Source organism: Equus caballus, chromosome 29, assembly GCF_041296265.1.
Source record: "Equus caballus isolate H_3958 breed thoroughbred chromosome 29, TB-T2T, whole genome shotgun sequence".
NCBI classification, from domain to species: Eukaryota; Metazoa; Chordata; class Mammalia; order Perissodactyla; family Equidae; genus Equus; species Equus caballus.
Window position 1 is genome coordinate 14,575,506 of NC_091712.1, and position 15,955 is coordinate 14,591,460.

A 15,955-nucleotide genomic window follows, 5' to 3' on the forward strand; every position below is an offset into this window, starting at 1 on the left:
TAATGGAAACAAACCATTGAACTGAATTTAGCATATAATAACTCTATTAAAATAAAGCATATAGACTTCAAGTGCCATGAGAAGCAGATAACAGGAGAAAGACTGGTGGAATTTGTCACGTCAGGAGACAGGATTTTAAGTGGGCCTTGAAGGATTGGGACAAATAGCGTGAAGGAGGAGGGTTGGAAGGCAAAATTTTGCTCAAAACCTACAAATGAACAATTCTCCGACCACTGAGATCTTGTGGATATGAAAGACAAATAAGGAATAAAATCAGGCTTTTGTTCCCTTGCGATCCCGTGTATATGAGGAGGTGATGGGTAAATCTACATTTTTGTCAACGTGACCGTTTGAAACTGAAAGGGAGGAAAACCCGTTAGACTGATGTGATGGTGCTGGCGGTGGGAGGGAGTTGGTGGAGCTGGTGCTGGGGAATTAGAGGGCAAGACTGAAGAGAATTCCTTTATTGGAAATACATTTATGTCTCAGAACTTGTCTATAGATTAAAAACCCAGAAGGAAAGAAGTCTATCAGAAGGAAAAGCAGTTTGGCTGGTATCTTTTTGATCATTTGAAAAGCCCATGGAAGTGTGTGGCAAGGAGACCGTGTGCCCCAGAATATTCACATAGGTCTGAAACAGCTCAAAGGAAAACCCTTTTGTTGAAAACACCTTTCCGACACCTTGTTCCTAGGAGCCCCCAGACTCGGCGGGCGCTGCCTCCGGAGCCGGGCGCCCCGGCTCGCCGGTTCACAATGCGCCCCGCACGGCGGCCCTCGGGACGGATTTCCGCGGCCGTTCGCGATCGCACTAAGCAGGGCTCCCTGCGCTTGCCGTACACGGACTCTACCACTGCTCCGCGGGGCTGGGGGCCGCGGAAGGAAGCTCGGAGCGGGTGCGGCGGCGCCGGGCGCCCCGGGGGACGGCCGTCTCGCGGCGCCGTGGCCAGCCCGTGGCCCGCACTGGCGCGGCCCAGCCGGGAGCGGCGGCAGGTGAGTCGGCGCGGAGCCGACTGGGCCCCCCCGCGCTCCGGGCCCGATGGCCGTGGCCGGCGGGGAGGCGGCCTCGGCCCACAGTAATGGCAGCGCTGTGAGCAAAGGACGCCAGCTGACAGCCGCCGCCGCCGCCGCCGCCCACCCTCCTCGCCGGGGCCTCGTCCTCCACGCCTTCGGGCCGCCCCCTCCCCTGTCCCCTGCCCCTTGTCCCGCTTCTGCAGCAGGTAACCCCGCCGAGGGTCGGGGGCCGGGCTGCGGGCGCCGGGAAACTTCCCTTCCCGGCTCCTGGGTGGCGGGCACGGGGCGGAGGGAAGGAGTTGGGGGCGAGCGGGGGGAGGGCGAGGGGTGGAGGGGGCGGCCGGGAAGACGGTGTCGTGCGAGTGAGCCCGGCTCCCCGGAGCGCTGGCTCCGAAGCCCGGACGCCCCCTGGACGGATCCCGGGCCTCCCAGCCCGGCCTTGGCCGCCCCTCCTTCGGCCCCATTTTCCTCCGAACGAGGGAGGCGAGAGTGCGTGCACTCCTCTGCTTATTTACGGGCTCACATGGATCCACAACTCTGTGTGTTTGCGGGTGGGGGCCATCAGTCTCGTACGTCCTTCCCACGAGTATTTTCACTTTTGTTTTCGCAGACAGCGAAGATTGATAGCCAAGGGGAGCGGTATCCTAAGGGCATGCTAGATCCATCTCTACCTTAAGGGTCTGTGAAATAAGAGCCTCAGGCTCTCTTTAGAGGACTTAGTTATACACTGGGGAGTCTGGACCATCCCCTACCACCCCACGAATACGTGCATGTAAATAAAACATCTGTGAATTGCAGGCTGTTGTTGTTGCTAAGTCTTCTTTCCCCTCTGGATCACTATTATCAGTAGAAGGGCAGTATCTTGGGAGTTTAAATTTTGAAGATAATGAGATATAAATTGTTAACATTCGCTGTAGACTCTGATTTTACGGTATAAAAATCTTTGAACTAGACTTGTCCCAGACCTACATTCATAGTAAAATGTGGAAAATAATCACTTCGTTCTGATTGACTACTGACTATGCAATAGACATTTAAAAACATTCAAAAGACTGTTCCCGCCTCTTTAAAATATCACATTCCTTTCCAAGACAGACAATTGAACAAATTGCTTATACTTTGCCTCTTTTGCCCAAATACAGTGTTTGGAAGACCCTTCCAAAAGAGTCAGAGGTGAAATGACAGATGTGCCCAGTGTTTTGAGATACTCCTTTTTTTTCAGATGCTGTTTATAAGTTGGGGGAACATTTCTACAGTGTGTGTGCACATAGTGTGTGAAAAATTCCTTATCTGTGTGTTTGAATGTTCACATGCGTCTTGAATACTCTTACTTCACTCTCTGCCCTGTGATGATTTTTGGTGTTTTATAAATGTGGAGATAGTTTATCCATGTCTTTTACCCTCACCTGTCTGTCACTAAATTAAATTGTGAGTCTTCTTTAAAGTCAGTTTTGCCTTATCTATCGGTTGAATATTTATTAAGCACCTGGCTCCTAGGCCAAGCATCGTTGTACGCATTTAGGGATACAGCGGTATACAAGACTCATGAAATTTCTGCCCCCCCTGGAGCTTTGATTCTGGTGGGGGAGGGAGAGACAACAATAAATAGGAAATAAACGTGTCTTCAGAGAATCATAAGTGCTGTGAAGGAACTCAAATAGGGAGTTATGGTAGAGAGTGGGAGAAGACTGCTTAAGATGCTGTGGTCAGGAAAGACCTGCCTGAGGTGACCTTTGACCTGATATCTGAAAAGTGAGGAGGACTTAGCCTTCCTTCTGAAGGCTGACAGAGGACTGTTCCTGTCTGAGGGAATAGCAGATGGATCTGCCCAGAGTTGGTATCAAGCTTGGATTTAGCAAATGGAGAGGAGCTCGTGAAGTTGCACCCTGGTGAGAGCTAAGGGGGTAGGTTGTAGCCAGGGGCCAGATCACCTGAGGTCTCCTGTCCAAAGGAGTTTGACTTGTATTTATTTATTTTCTTTAAAGATTGGCACCTGAGCTGAAAACTGTTGCCAATCTTTTTTTTTTTTCCCCTTTCTTCTGCCCGAAGTCCCCTCAGTACATAGTTGTATATTCTAGTTGTGAGTGCCTCTCGTTGTGCCCTATGGGTCGCTGCCTCAGCACGGCCTGATGAGCAGTGTCATGTCTGTGCCCGGGATCCGAACCAGCAAAGCCCTGGGCCACCTCAGAGGAGTGCACTAACTTAACCACTTGGCCACGGGGCTGGCCTCTGACTTTTATTCTTGAAGTACATGGAAAAGCTATTGGAGTTTTTGTAAAGCTGGGAGTGATATGGTGTGACTTCCAATCTGACTGTGGGGGAGATTGGATAAGAGGAGAAAAGAAGCAGAAAGACCAGTGAGAAGGCTGTGGCTGATTGAGTAGAGTAGTGACTGGAATCAGTAAAACAGATTTTGAGATATGTTTGGAGTTAAAGGTATTTATTGAACTTGTGATTTGGATGAGGGTGCAGTTGGTTGGGACAGGGTGACTCCTGGGGTTTGGGCTTCAACTGGAGGATGGCGATGCCATGTGTTGAGATGGGGAAGAAGTGAGGGAAGCGAGTTGTTATATGGGGATGGGATTGGATTGGACATGTTAAGTAGGACCTATTAGATGCCCAGGTGGAGGTGAGAAGTGGGCAATTAGATATGCAAGTCTGGAATTTAGGGGAGAGGTTAAGGAGTCACTCATTCATTCAACAAGCATTTTTCAAGCACCAACCATGGACCAGGCAGTGGGGATATAGTGGTGAAAAAAATAGACAGTCTTTGCCTTCATGGGACTTAAATTCTAGTGAGAAGAGAAAGATAGAGATGGGGAGTCTTCGTTTGTCTGTTGGTTGATTATAATTATATTTTGAATAAAAATTACATTCACATGATTCAAAATTTAAAGTGTTTGATGGGGTATAGAATGAAAATCTCCCGTTTCTTGCCCGCCGTTACCCAGTTTTCGTTGGAGCCAGTCAGTGTTAGAAGTTTCTTACATATCCTTCCAAAGATATGTTTTGTGCACACATCAGCAAATATGTATATATTTTCCCCACTCTGCAAAAGTGATAGCATAGTTGACTTGCTTTGACACCTTGTGTTTTTTAGAGTATTAAAGAGTATTTAAAAGTTAGGAACCAGCGTAGATCACCTAAAGAAAGAATGTAGAAAGATGAGGAGAAAACCCTGGGCTCTGCAGCCTGTTCTGACTTGCTCCTTCCCCTCTTTGAGTTTGGGACCTGGAGATGTGGAGTTGTTAAAACAGTTGTGACTTTTCATGAGACTTTTTACGGAAGTTTGCAGTGTTTCTTTTGTGTTCCACCTTTCTTACCTGTCTGTTCTCCTTATATGCTGGAAAAGTGTTCGATCGTTATTGAAAGCAGTGGTTTCATGTCTGTACTATCAGTTGAATTCAAGTAAATTGATGACAGAATCAGCCCTTGCATCTTAACATTTTGAAGGCTTTTGACTGGGTAATGTTAAACCTTGGAAAAACAAGCAGAAATTTAGAATGTTATCATGAGATTTATAACAAGTTATTCATACTTGAGATATATGACTGAATTGTCTCTCAGTAATCAGTTAATAATCAAAATATCTGTTCAGAATCATCTGGCTGTTTGCCTGGGTTTGAATCTTAACAGTAATGTGTCTATTACATTGCAGATATTAGTATAATCCTTGTTACTATCTAGAATATCTAGATTCATCCTGTGTTAGCCTTTGTATTTGGAAAGGCCTGTTGGAGACACTAGAACAGTGCAATTCCTTTGATTCTTAGAAGTTTTGAAACAATGAGTAGTGTTAAGATCATCTGCAACAACTGTTGGGGTGCAGTTGTATCTGAGTCCCCTGGAGGAGGGGAGATGGACTGTTTTCTCTAAGGTACTTTAAGCTTTATTATTTTGAAGAATTAGAAATCCAGACATTGTGTTCTCTACTGAATTTAGAGTGCTTTCCATGTTGGTTGACGTTGTGATTTTTCACTTTGCTGTCTTTAGCCAGATGCTTTCTGTATAAATTGATCTACTTGTTTTTTTCTGAGATTGTTCTTGATTTAAGAACCATTTAGTTCAGTTTGATTTTTGTGGTCATTTTTGTTATTGTCACCTCTACTTTATTCTTTTTTTCCCTGAGATTAAAGTAAGCAGCTAGATTCTAGGTTGAGGAAATATAATCTTTGATAGAAGATATTTGAGTACTTTTTGAAGTGTTAGACACTAATTTCGACGTATGATGCTACCATGTGAAGTATGTGTAGTGAGTGTGTTAAGCTTACTTAAACTCTGTAAATCTATGGGTGTTAAGATCCTATTTGAAGATTTTAGTTATCCAAAGGATTTTCATTTATACACTTCAACATTATAAATGATGGTACTGTTATTATTTAATCATTGGATTATGACCTGATTGTGTGTGTGAGATTTTTTTCATCAGTCGGGTTGACAGTTTATTATTTTTATTTCTCTCACCAGCTGTAAGCTTCTTGAAGGCAACATGTCTAGCACCTGGTAGAAGTCTGGACTATAGTAGATAAGTATCTATTAACTCAATGACTTAGGTCTTGTTCTAATGTAGGTTATTTTTCAAATAATGAAATGTTGGATTTACCGTGTATTTCTTCTTCTTCTTTTTTTTTTGAGGAAGATTAGCCCTGAGCTAACTACTGCCAATCCTCCTCTTTTTGCTGAGGAAGACTGCCCTGAGCTAACATCCATGCCCATCTTCCTCTACTTTATATGTGGGACGCTCACCACAGCATGGCTTTTGCCAAGCGGTCCCGTGTCCACACCCGGGATCCGAACCAGTGAACCCCGGGCCACTGAGAAGCGGGACGTCCAAACTTAACCTCTGTGCCACCAGGCCGGCCCCCTACCCTGTGTATTTCTTGAATTTCTCAACTTTGTTTTAATTGAGTTGAAGGAGAGAAAGTACAGGATACTTAAAACAGTTTTTTTCTTTATTTTGAAATAATTTTAGACATACGAAGAAGTTGCAAGAATGGTACAGAGAACTCAGGTGTACTCTTCACCAAGCTCTCCGTAATGTTAACAACTTACGTAACTAAACGCGGTGATCAAAACCAAGAAATTAACATCGGAAAAATCTGTTAACTAAGCTACAGACCTTATTTGAATCTCACCAGTTTTTCTGCTAATATCCTTTTTCTGTTTCAGGATTCAATTCAGGATCAGACATTGCGTTTAGTTGTTGTGTCTCCCTAGTCTCTTCTGATCTGTGAGAGTCTTTTCTAATCTTTCATGACCTTCACCTTTGTGATGAGTGTGGTCAGTTATTTTGTAGATTGTTTTTCATTTTGGGTTCGTCTGATATTTTCTCATGATTAGATTGAGATTATGCATTTTATGCAAAAATACTGGAGAAGTGATGCTGAGTCCTGCTCAGTGAGTATTGAGTCCTACTCAGAGCATCATATCGCAAGATATAGGATGTCAGTATATCCCATTTGAGATGATGTTAATCCTCATGTGGTTAAGGTCGTGTCTGTCAAATTTCTACGCTTGAAGGTTACTGTTTTTCTCTTTGTTGTACTAGATATCTTGGGGAAGTTCTTTGAAACTGCAGATGCCCTGTTCTGCTCAAACTTTTGCCCACTTATTTCAGCATTCTTTGGTAGATCTTGCCTGTAACAGTTCCAATAGTGGTGTTTGCCTGATGGTGATTTTATATTTTTCTCATTTCCTTCTACATTTATTAGTTGAGATTCTTCTTTGGGGAAGACCCGTCCCTTCTCCTTATTTATTTAGTAATTTGTTTATTATCAGTATTGTCATAGAACTTGTTTTATTCTGTGGTTTATGGTCTAATACTATTGTTTATTTTGTTGTTCAGGTTGTTCTGCTATTGCCGTCAGGTCGGCTCTTTGTCTTTTCCACATGCCCCCATCCTCATGTCTGGAGGAAAGCTCTTTCTATTTTCTGGCACCATAAGAGGTTCCAGGCTCATCTTGTATCTTCCCTACTGCAGCCCTGGAATCGATCACTTCTCCAAGGAGCTCTGGTTCCTTCTATTGGAGACTGGTATTTAGAAACCAAGATCTGGATGCTACGTGTGCTCATTGCTACTGGGGTGTCATTGCTCCCAGGCCTTCTCAGTGGACAAAGCTAGAAATATATGTATGTATACTAGTCCCTGCATATGTAACATCTGTGTGTGTGTGTTAACCACAAGTTTATACTGATAATTCTGATTTCAGTCCAACACTGTAGAGTTTATGCTAGCCATTCCCCTCTAGTTATAACTGCTATTTTCTAACAGAAATGGAGCATACTTTTCTAATAGTCATAATAATCATGGAAGTGGTATGAAGTTACCAGAATAGTGAATGACATGACAAGAAAAATATCCCCAAGTAGTCCTGATCCTTAAGAAGAGTTTTAGGGGCCGGCCCCGTGACCGAGTGGTTAAGTTCGCACGCTCCACTTTGGTGGCCCAGGGTTTCACCAGTTCTGATCCTGGGCACGGACATGGCACCACTCATCAGGCCATCTTGAGGCAGCGTCCCACATGCCACAGCTAGAAGGACCCACAGCTAAAGTATACAACTATGTACTGGGGGGATTTGGGAAGAAAAAGCAATTAAAAAAAAAGAATTTTAAGCTTGCTCTCAAAATATTTCTCTCTTATTTGGTAAAAGTCTGTCTCAACCAAAAATAATGACGTTTTGTCTTCATAGTTCCAAGTATTGTTTTGATCAGTAAGCATCCATTTAAAGTTCTTTAGAGAGCGCTTTGCACTGAGATTCAGATACTTTCTGTTGCATCAGAACTTTGTTGTCCATGTCATCTGGATTTTAAGTCCTTAGAATAGGGACAGTGCTTTTTTTCTTTTTTTGTATTTTTTAAATTGTGGTAAAATATATGTAACCTAAAATCTGCCATTTTAACCATTTTTGAATGTATGATTCACTGGCATTCATTGCACTCTTAATGTCGTCACAATCACTGCTACTATCTAGTTCTAAAACTTATTCATTACTGCAAGTAGAAACTGCAAGCATTAAGCTGTCTATCCGTAAGTGCCACCATAAAGCCATTTACTGATAATCCAAGCAAAAGATACTCTCCTTATTGGCACTATATACAAAAGTTAACTCAAACTCCCCCTCCTGCTAGTACCTAGTAACCTCTAATCTATTTTTGTCTTTATGAATTTGCCTGTAGTAGGTACCTCATATAAGTAGGATTGTACAGTATTTGTCATTGTGTGTCTGACTTATTTGACTTGGCGTACTTTCTTCAAGGTTCATCCATGTTGTAGCCTGTATCAAAACTTTATTCCTTTTTATGACTGAATAGTATTTCATTTATATACCACGTTTTACTTATCCATTCTTGTGTTGATGGGCACTTGAGTTGTTTCTACCTTTTGGCTGTTTTGAATAATGCTGCAATGTACGTTGGAGCCCAAGAATGTACATCCCTGCTTTCAACTCCTTTGTGTATATACCTATGAGTGCAGTTGTTGGACTCATGATGAACTGTATTTAGCTTTTCAAGAACCACTAAACTGTTTTCCATAGTGGTTGCACCATTTTACATTCCTGCCAGCAACACACAAGGGTTCCAATTTCTCCACATCCTTGCCAACGTTAGTTATTTTCCATTTTTTGTTTGTTTGTTTTTAGGATAGCCATCTTACTGGGTGTGGAGTGGTATCTCGTTGTGGTTTGGTTTTACATTTCCCTAATGGTTTGTGATGTTGTGCATCTTTTCATGTGCTTATTGGCCATTTGTATCTCTTTGGAGAATTGTCTGTTCAAGTCCTTTGTCCATTTTCAAATTGGGCTTTTTGTTGTTGTTGAGGTGTAGTTCTTTATATACTCTGGATATTAATCTCTTATCAGATAAATGATTTGCAAATATTTCCTCTCATTCTGTGGACTGTCTTTTCACTCTGTTGGTGGTGTCCTTTGTTGTGTGAAAGTTTTTGATTTTGATGGAGACCAGTTTATCGATGTTTTCTTTTGTTGCCTGCACTTTTGGTGTCACATCCAAGAAATCGTTAGTAAATTCAATGTCAGAAAGCTTTTTGCGCGTGTTTTCTTCTAAGAGTTTTATAATTTTAGCTCTTAAATATAAATTTTGATCCGTTTTGAGTTAATTTTTGTATATAGTGCCAATAAGGACAGTGCTTTTGCTTGGCTTATCAGTAGGTGGCTTTATGTTGGCACTTATGGATAAATAGCTCCACACTTTGGCTAGCTTGGAAGTTAATTTTTAGAGGGCTAAAAAAAAGAGCAGTTAGAAGATAATCTAGGATGAAGGAAATGGTATGGCACTGTGATGAAAGGGGTTACCTATTTTCCTATCTGAAACAGATAAACATTAAAACGAACCGCTTGTGAGAAAAGTGGAATGAAAGAAAGCCTTTTCAATAGGTAATATGGTAATAAAGTATGAGAAGGAGTGAAGGCAACAGTAAAGTTTTAGTCTTCATTAGATTCAAAAGCCTGGATGGAAAAGTAAAATTACAGAAAAGAGTAGAAAATAATGCTTCATCATCTTAGCATTGTCCAGCACACTTGAAATATATTCATAAATATTGTCTTTTATACTATTTTTATGTTGTGCAAATGGGAAGAATGAAACAGCAACTAGTGTCACTGACAGAGCCAATTTAGAGTGTTAGTTTCTTGGTTCACAACCTTTTCCTTTTTGAAAAGTTTTTTTTCTTTTTCTTTTTTTTATGTTTTGCCATCAGCAGAAGCTTCCTCAGCCTGCCTAAGACACTCAGAGTTTTGCGTGGGACTTGCTTTCTTCCTGTGGGCTGCACTGTCATCCATCCATTTGCTCTGGGCCAATTCTAGTTTCCACAATGGCAAATAGTAGAAAGGCAGTAGAGGCAGTGGATGAGAGCTTCCTTCAAGCCACACAGATCCCAGTTCAAATTCCAGGGTTGCTAATTAATAGCTATGTGTATTTTACCTTAATTTTCTAAATGTCAGTCTCTTCATCTTTAAAGCAGGGAGCATAATAGTTGCCGTCTTAGGGTTATTCTGAGGAATTAATGAGATAATGTATATAATGTGTTTGGCATGGTTTCTGGAATATATGCAGTTGATAAAGGCTTGCTCCTATTATTGTTATTATTCACAGTTCTGTAATTAGACGTTGTTATGATGATGGTAAAGAAAGGGCAGAGTACATCCTGCTCGGTGTCCCTCCCATGGGAAAATGCGTGTCATTATGTCACATTTATTTTTATAACTTGCTATGTTGGGTTGCCTTTATTCTTTACCTTAAGGGACACTTAAGTGAAAGAATGGCATTGTAAGAGGTTGTGTTGTTCATACTGAAAACTGTCTTTGGGATTTTAAACAGGAGTTGGTCAGCAAAGCTGATACGTATCGTCTTTTTTTATTCTGCCACCTCTGTGTCTTCTGTAGTAGTGCCAGGACATGGGTGGAAATTAGTGTATTTTATAGAAGTTGGCGAATAGATTACTTTGTCTGGCACAAAGGACCAGTTGAAAAATAGTAATAAAGTTGATAAGAATTGGAAGGTGAGGTAGGGACTCTGGACTTTATCACAGTCAGTTAACAAAACCACTGGAAACTGGTTGGAGTGACATCTCCCTCCTCCATAAAAGTGATGTAACCCCATGACGAAAAGAAAGACAGAGACTCAGACAGAGCAAAGGAAGTTGTCACTGATCTTAGCATCTCAGCCTTATATTTGTGAGAAAAGGTTTAAATCCAGGGTTTTTAGATTATTTTATTTAGTTTAGCTCTCCAAAGAATGGGATAATAAATACTGGAAGTCATTGGCTAGTGCAGAGAGAGGGTGCTTGGAGTAACCCTTTTTAGCGTTTGAGTTGAAGACCAGGCCTAGAAAAAAGTGTGTTCTTCCTGTTTGGATTATTTGTGAAGAGGCTGATTGCTCGCAGCTTTGTCTAGCATGCATGCTGGAGTGGGCTTGCCCACTCCTGGGGACTCGGACAAATTCAGGTTCTCTGGTTCATCTGAGATACATATGAGAATATTTGTTTTTAAGGCTAGTTGATGTCTTAAATTCCTTCCCTACATTATTAAAAAAAGAAAAAAAGAAAGCAAATGAAGACATTAAACTTTAGGCTGATGAAAGCAATGTAAAAACTTGGAGTACAGTCTGTACAGACTTGTGGGAGAATCTGAAGATCACCGAGGAGAGAAGGGTCTTTAATTCTGGCCAAGTGGGCTTATTTTAGAAGCAAATGCCTTCTGTAACTTCCTTATTGTAGTGGAAATACACTCCCTACTTTCCACTTTCCCCCTCCCTTTTTTTTGAGACTTTAAGATTTTCTTCCTGTGCTACACGGTTTGCCAGCTGGGACTGATGACAGACTACTGTATTTCTCTTTACTGTTTTTTCCACCAACTTCCTCCCTTTTTTTCCTCTCTAAAACATACTATATGTACGAGAAATTCTTATCTAGGGAAGTCATATGATGAAAGTGACATTTGTGGAGTATTTGGAGCTCGGTGGGTCAAATCTTACTACAACAAATAGCACTGTACCCTGAGCCTCCAGATAACAAAGATACCTCTTGACTTTAGCTAATGGCTCACTCGTTGATACGGTAGATGAAAGCGTTTAGATGCATTCTTGGAGATTATTTTCATGTAAAATCATGGTAGCATTTTTGGTCAGTGTGCACCAGAAGCAGTTTTGGAAATGGAAAATATTGCAAAGTTAATAATGCTGTTTATTGGGTCTTAAACATTTTCCTTATTTTGTGTATTTAGAATATAACCTGCTCTAAGTCCACTGAATGTTATTTTATTTTTATTTTTGGTGAGGAAGATTGGCCCTGAGCTAACGTCTGTTGCCAATCTTCCTCTTTTTGCTTGAGGAAAACTGTCCCTGAGCTAACATCTGTTCCAGTCTTCCTCTATTTTCTATGTTGGACACTGCCACAGCATGGCTTGATGATCAGTGCTAGGTCGCACCTGGATCTGAAACTGTGAACCTGGGCTGCCAAAGTGTAATGTGCAAACTGAACCACTATGCCGCCAGGCTGGCCCCCTGAATGTCAGTTTAGAAATTATGGTATATTGACTTATCTGAAGTTAATTTAGGTCCAGTATTTTATTTATTGGTAATTTTGGAATGGCTAAATTTTTATTGCCAGTAATGATCACTTCTGAAATCAAAACTTAGCATCAGTATTTTGTTTTGTTTTGTTTTTTACTAAAAAGAGAATCACAATTTTAAATGTTTAGCCATTTGCATTTTTGATAATTATACTTTTGGAAGGCAACTGAAATGTAGTACACCAAAACATGTATCAGGAGTTAAGCTGTAGTCAAACTCATCAGTATGTTAAACATGGTATACATTTTACTAAAATAGTTTATACTTCAAATAAAATATTTAATTGTGTACCAACTTCAGTTCTTTACTTCATATGGAATGTTTTGAGATTCTCTAACTGCTTTACCTGTTGAAGTGTAACGATCCAAATCATTTCTTTGTATGAAAAGTGTTGAAGGGAAGAACAGTATCACTCCAAGTTGAAATCCAGCTGACCGTGGCAAAGTTATATCTTTTTTATTTCTGCGATTACTAGTAACTTTTTTTTTTAAAGATTTTATTTTTCCTTTTTCTCCCCAAAGCCTCCTGGTACATAGTTGTATATTTTTAGGTGTGGGTCCCTCCAGTTGTGGCATGTGGAACGCCGCCTCAGCATGGCCTGATGTATGGTGCCATGTCCGTGCCCAGGATCTCAACCGGCGAAATCCTCGGCTGCCGCAGCAGAGCACGTGAACTTAACCACTCGGCCACGGGGCCGGCCCCTAACTTTGTTTTTTAAAATGTCTTTTTGGGTAGGAATTTTGTCAGGCTGTGTTAACACGTCATACTTTGGGGCAGTACCATGTTGTTTTGATGGTCTCTCTCAACCTCAGAAACCTGAAACTCATTGGAAAGTTAAGATTCTCAGGAGAAAGGAAAGAAGGTTATTGATAGGTCAGCTTTCAGTTTTCTGAGGAGTGAAGTGTGTGTAGTGAGGGGAAAAACTTGAAAAGCAAGAGTGATTTTAGAACATTTCTGTTAGAAATCTAGACAGCTTATTAACTTGATTTTCCTGATTGATGCTTTATTCTCATTTGTTACCTGAGGTTAGCTAGCTCTTCTCTTAGAACTGGTAACTGATTTTAAAATCTTTGTGGTCAGAATATTAGTAAAATATTTACTCACGTTAATGGGAAAGCTGTCAGAGTGATAAATTAAAAAAGCACAGAGTTATATTTTTCCTTAAACAATAAAATATTTGATACATACTAGTGATTATAAGTTATAGTCTTTGAAGAATTTTAAGCAGAGGGTGTGATATAATCACACCTGCATCTTGAAAAGCTTAGGTTGGCCAGGGTATGTGGAATGTATCCAGGGGTCAAAAGAGGCTACGGGCAGGTCATTCAGGAGGCGGTGGCAGTGGCCGGTTAAGAGGTGGTGGTTTGGCTTAGGGTGATGTCAGTGGGAATGGGAGGAAGTGGATGGATTCGAGATGTAGTTAGAACACAGCGTTGACAGGACTTCCTGATTGGTTGCATTGATTTGTAGAGGAGAGTGGGAGAGAAATCAAGAATGATTAATGAAGTTTCCAGCTTGAGGAGCAAGGTGGATGACAGTATCGTTTACTGAGATGTGGGATACTGGAAAAGGATGGACAAGTTGGTTTGAAGGGTCAGGTTTATTGAGGTTTAACTTACGCATAGTAAAATTCACCCTGTGAAAGATACACAGTTGTTTGAACTTAGACACATTTATATGGTCATATAACCACCACTACAATTAAGATATAGAATATTTTATCACCCAAAAGTTTCCTATTGCTTCTTTGACAACCAGTGATCTGATGTATGTCCCTATATTTCTGCCTTCTCCAGAATGTCGTATAAATTGAATCATGCAATATGTAGCCTAATGAGTCTCTCTCCTTTCCCTTAGCACAACGCTTTTGAGAATCATCCGTTGTTGGACATGCATCAGTAATTTGTTCCATTTTGTTGCCGAATAGTATATCGTTGTTTGAATGCAGCACATTTTTTTTCCATTCACCAGTTGTTGGACATTTGGGTTTCCACTTTTGGGCAGTTATGAATAAAGTTGCTCTAAAAATTTGTGTTTAGGTTTTTTGTAATTATGTGTCTTCATTTCTCGTGTATAAAAACCCAGAAATGGGATTGCTGAGTTACATGGAAAGTGTATGTTTAATAAGAACTGCCTAAGTGGTTATTTCGTTTTAAATTTCCACCTGCAGCAAATGAGAGTTTCAGTTGCTCCTTGTTCTCATCAGTGCTTGATACTGTCAGATTTTTTGAGCCATTTTAATAAGTATGCAGTGGTATCTTGTTGAGGTTTTAATATCTAATGACTAATGATGTTGAGCATCTTTTTACGAGCTTATTTGCCATCAGTATTTCTGAACTGTCTGTTTGGGTCTTTTGGCCATTTGTTAATTGAGTTGTATGTTTTCTTTCTTAGTGAGCTTTGAGAGTTCTTTATATAATCCTTTATATGTACGGTGTGTGTCCTAATTCAGATATATATTTTACAAGTATTTTCTCCCGAGCTGCAGCTTGTCTTCACATTTTCTTTTCTCTATTTTTGAGGTGTATTTAACATATAACATACTAGTTTCAGGTATACAACATAATTATTTGATATTTTTACAGTTTATATTGCAAAATGGTCACCACAATAAGTCTAGTTAGCATCCATCACCATACATAGTTACGAAATGTTTTTCTCGTGTTGAGAACTTGTGAGATTTAGTCTCTCTTATTAACTATAGTCACCATGCTGTACATTACATCCCCATAACTTATTTTATAACTGGAAATTTGTACCTTTGGACACTCTTCACCTATTTCGCACACTACCCACCTCTGGCAACCACCAATCTGTTCTCTGTATCTATCAGTTAGGTTTTTTGTTTTGTTCCATACAAATTTTAGCATCATTTTTTTCTGTTTCTGTGGAAAATGCCATTGGAATTTTGATAGGTATTGTATTGAATCTGTAGATTGCTTTGGGTAGTATGGACGTTTTAACAATATTAATTCTTCCAAACCATGAGCATGGAATAGCTTTCCTTTTATTTGTCTCGTCTTCGGTTTTTTTCATTAATGTTGTATAGTTTGCAGTGTACAGGTCTTTGTCCTCATTGGTTAAATTTATTTCTAGGTATCTTATTCTTTTTGATACAGTTAGAAATGGAATTGTTCTCCTAGTTTCTTTTTCTGATAGTTCGTTATTAACGGATAGAAATGTAATAGATTTCTGTATATTGATTTTGTATCCTGCAACTTTATTGAATTCATTTATTAGTTTTAACAGATTTTTGGTGGGGTCTTTGGTGTTTTCTCTCTCTCTAATATCCTGTCATCTGCAAATAGTGATGGTTTTACTTCTTCCTTTCCAATTTGGATGCCTTTTATTGCTTCTTTTTTCCCTAAATGCTCTGGCTAGGACTTCCAATATTATGTTGAATAAAAGTGGCAGGAGAAGTGTTCTTGTCTTATTCCTAATCTTTGAGGAAAAGCTTTCATTGTTTCATCCTTGAGTATGATATTAGCTGTGGACTTGTCATATGTGGCCTTTATTATGTGGGGTACATTTCCTCTATACCCAATTTGTTGAGAGTCTTTATCATAAATGGATGTTGAATTTTGTCAAATGCGTTTTCTGCACCTATTGAGATGATCATATGATTTTAATCCTTCATTTTGTTAATGTGTATCGCATTGATTGATTTGTGGATGTTGAACCATCCCTGCATCCCTGGAATAAATCCCCCTTGATCCTGGTGTATGATCCTTTTAATGTATTGTTGAATTCAGTTTGCTAATATTTTATTGAAGATTGTTTTGCATCTGAGTTCATTGGGATGTTGACCTGTAATTTTCTTTTCTTGTAGCATCCTTGTTTCATTTTGGTATCAAAG

At 40.2% G+C, this 15,955-nt stretch overlaps 1 protein-coding gene across 6 annotated transcripts in view; it reads left to right on the forward strand.

The window, feature by feature from the left end:
• The first annotated feature begins 812 nt into the window (after positions 1-812).
• Positions 813-15,955, forward strand: part of CUL2 (cullin 2) — a 98,281-nt gene continuing 83,138 nt past the window's right edge. The window contains exons 1-2 of one of the 6 annotated variants that reach the window (XM_070254649.1): positions 977-1,217; positions 1,622-1,689. The gene's annotated coding sequence lies outside the window, so the exon portion shown is untranslated. Of the gene's footprint in view, positions 1,218-1,621; positions 1,690-6,991; positions 7,141-15,955 lie in introns of all 6 variants that reach the window. The other 5 variants (XM_070254648.1, XM_023631882.2, XM_070254650.1 and 2 more) reach the window with 5 other exon arrangements.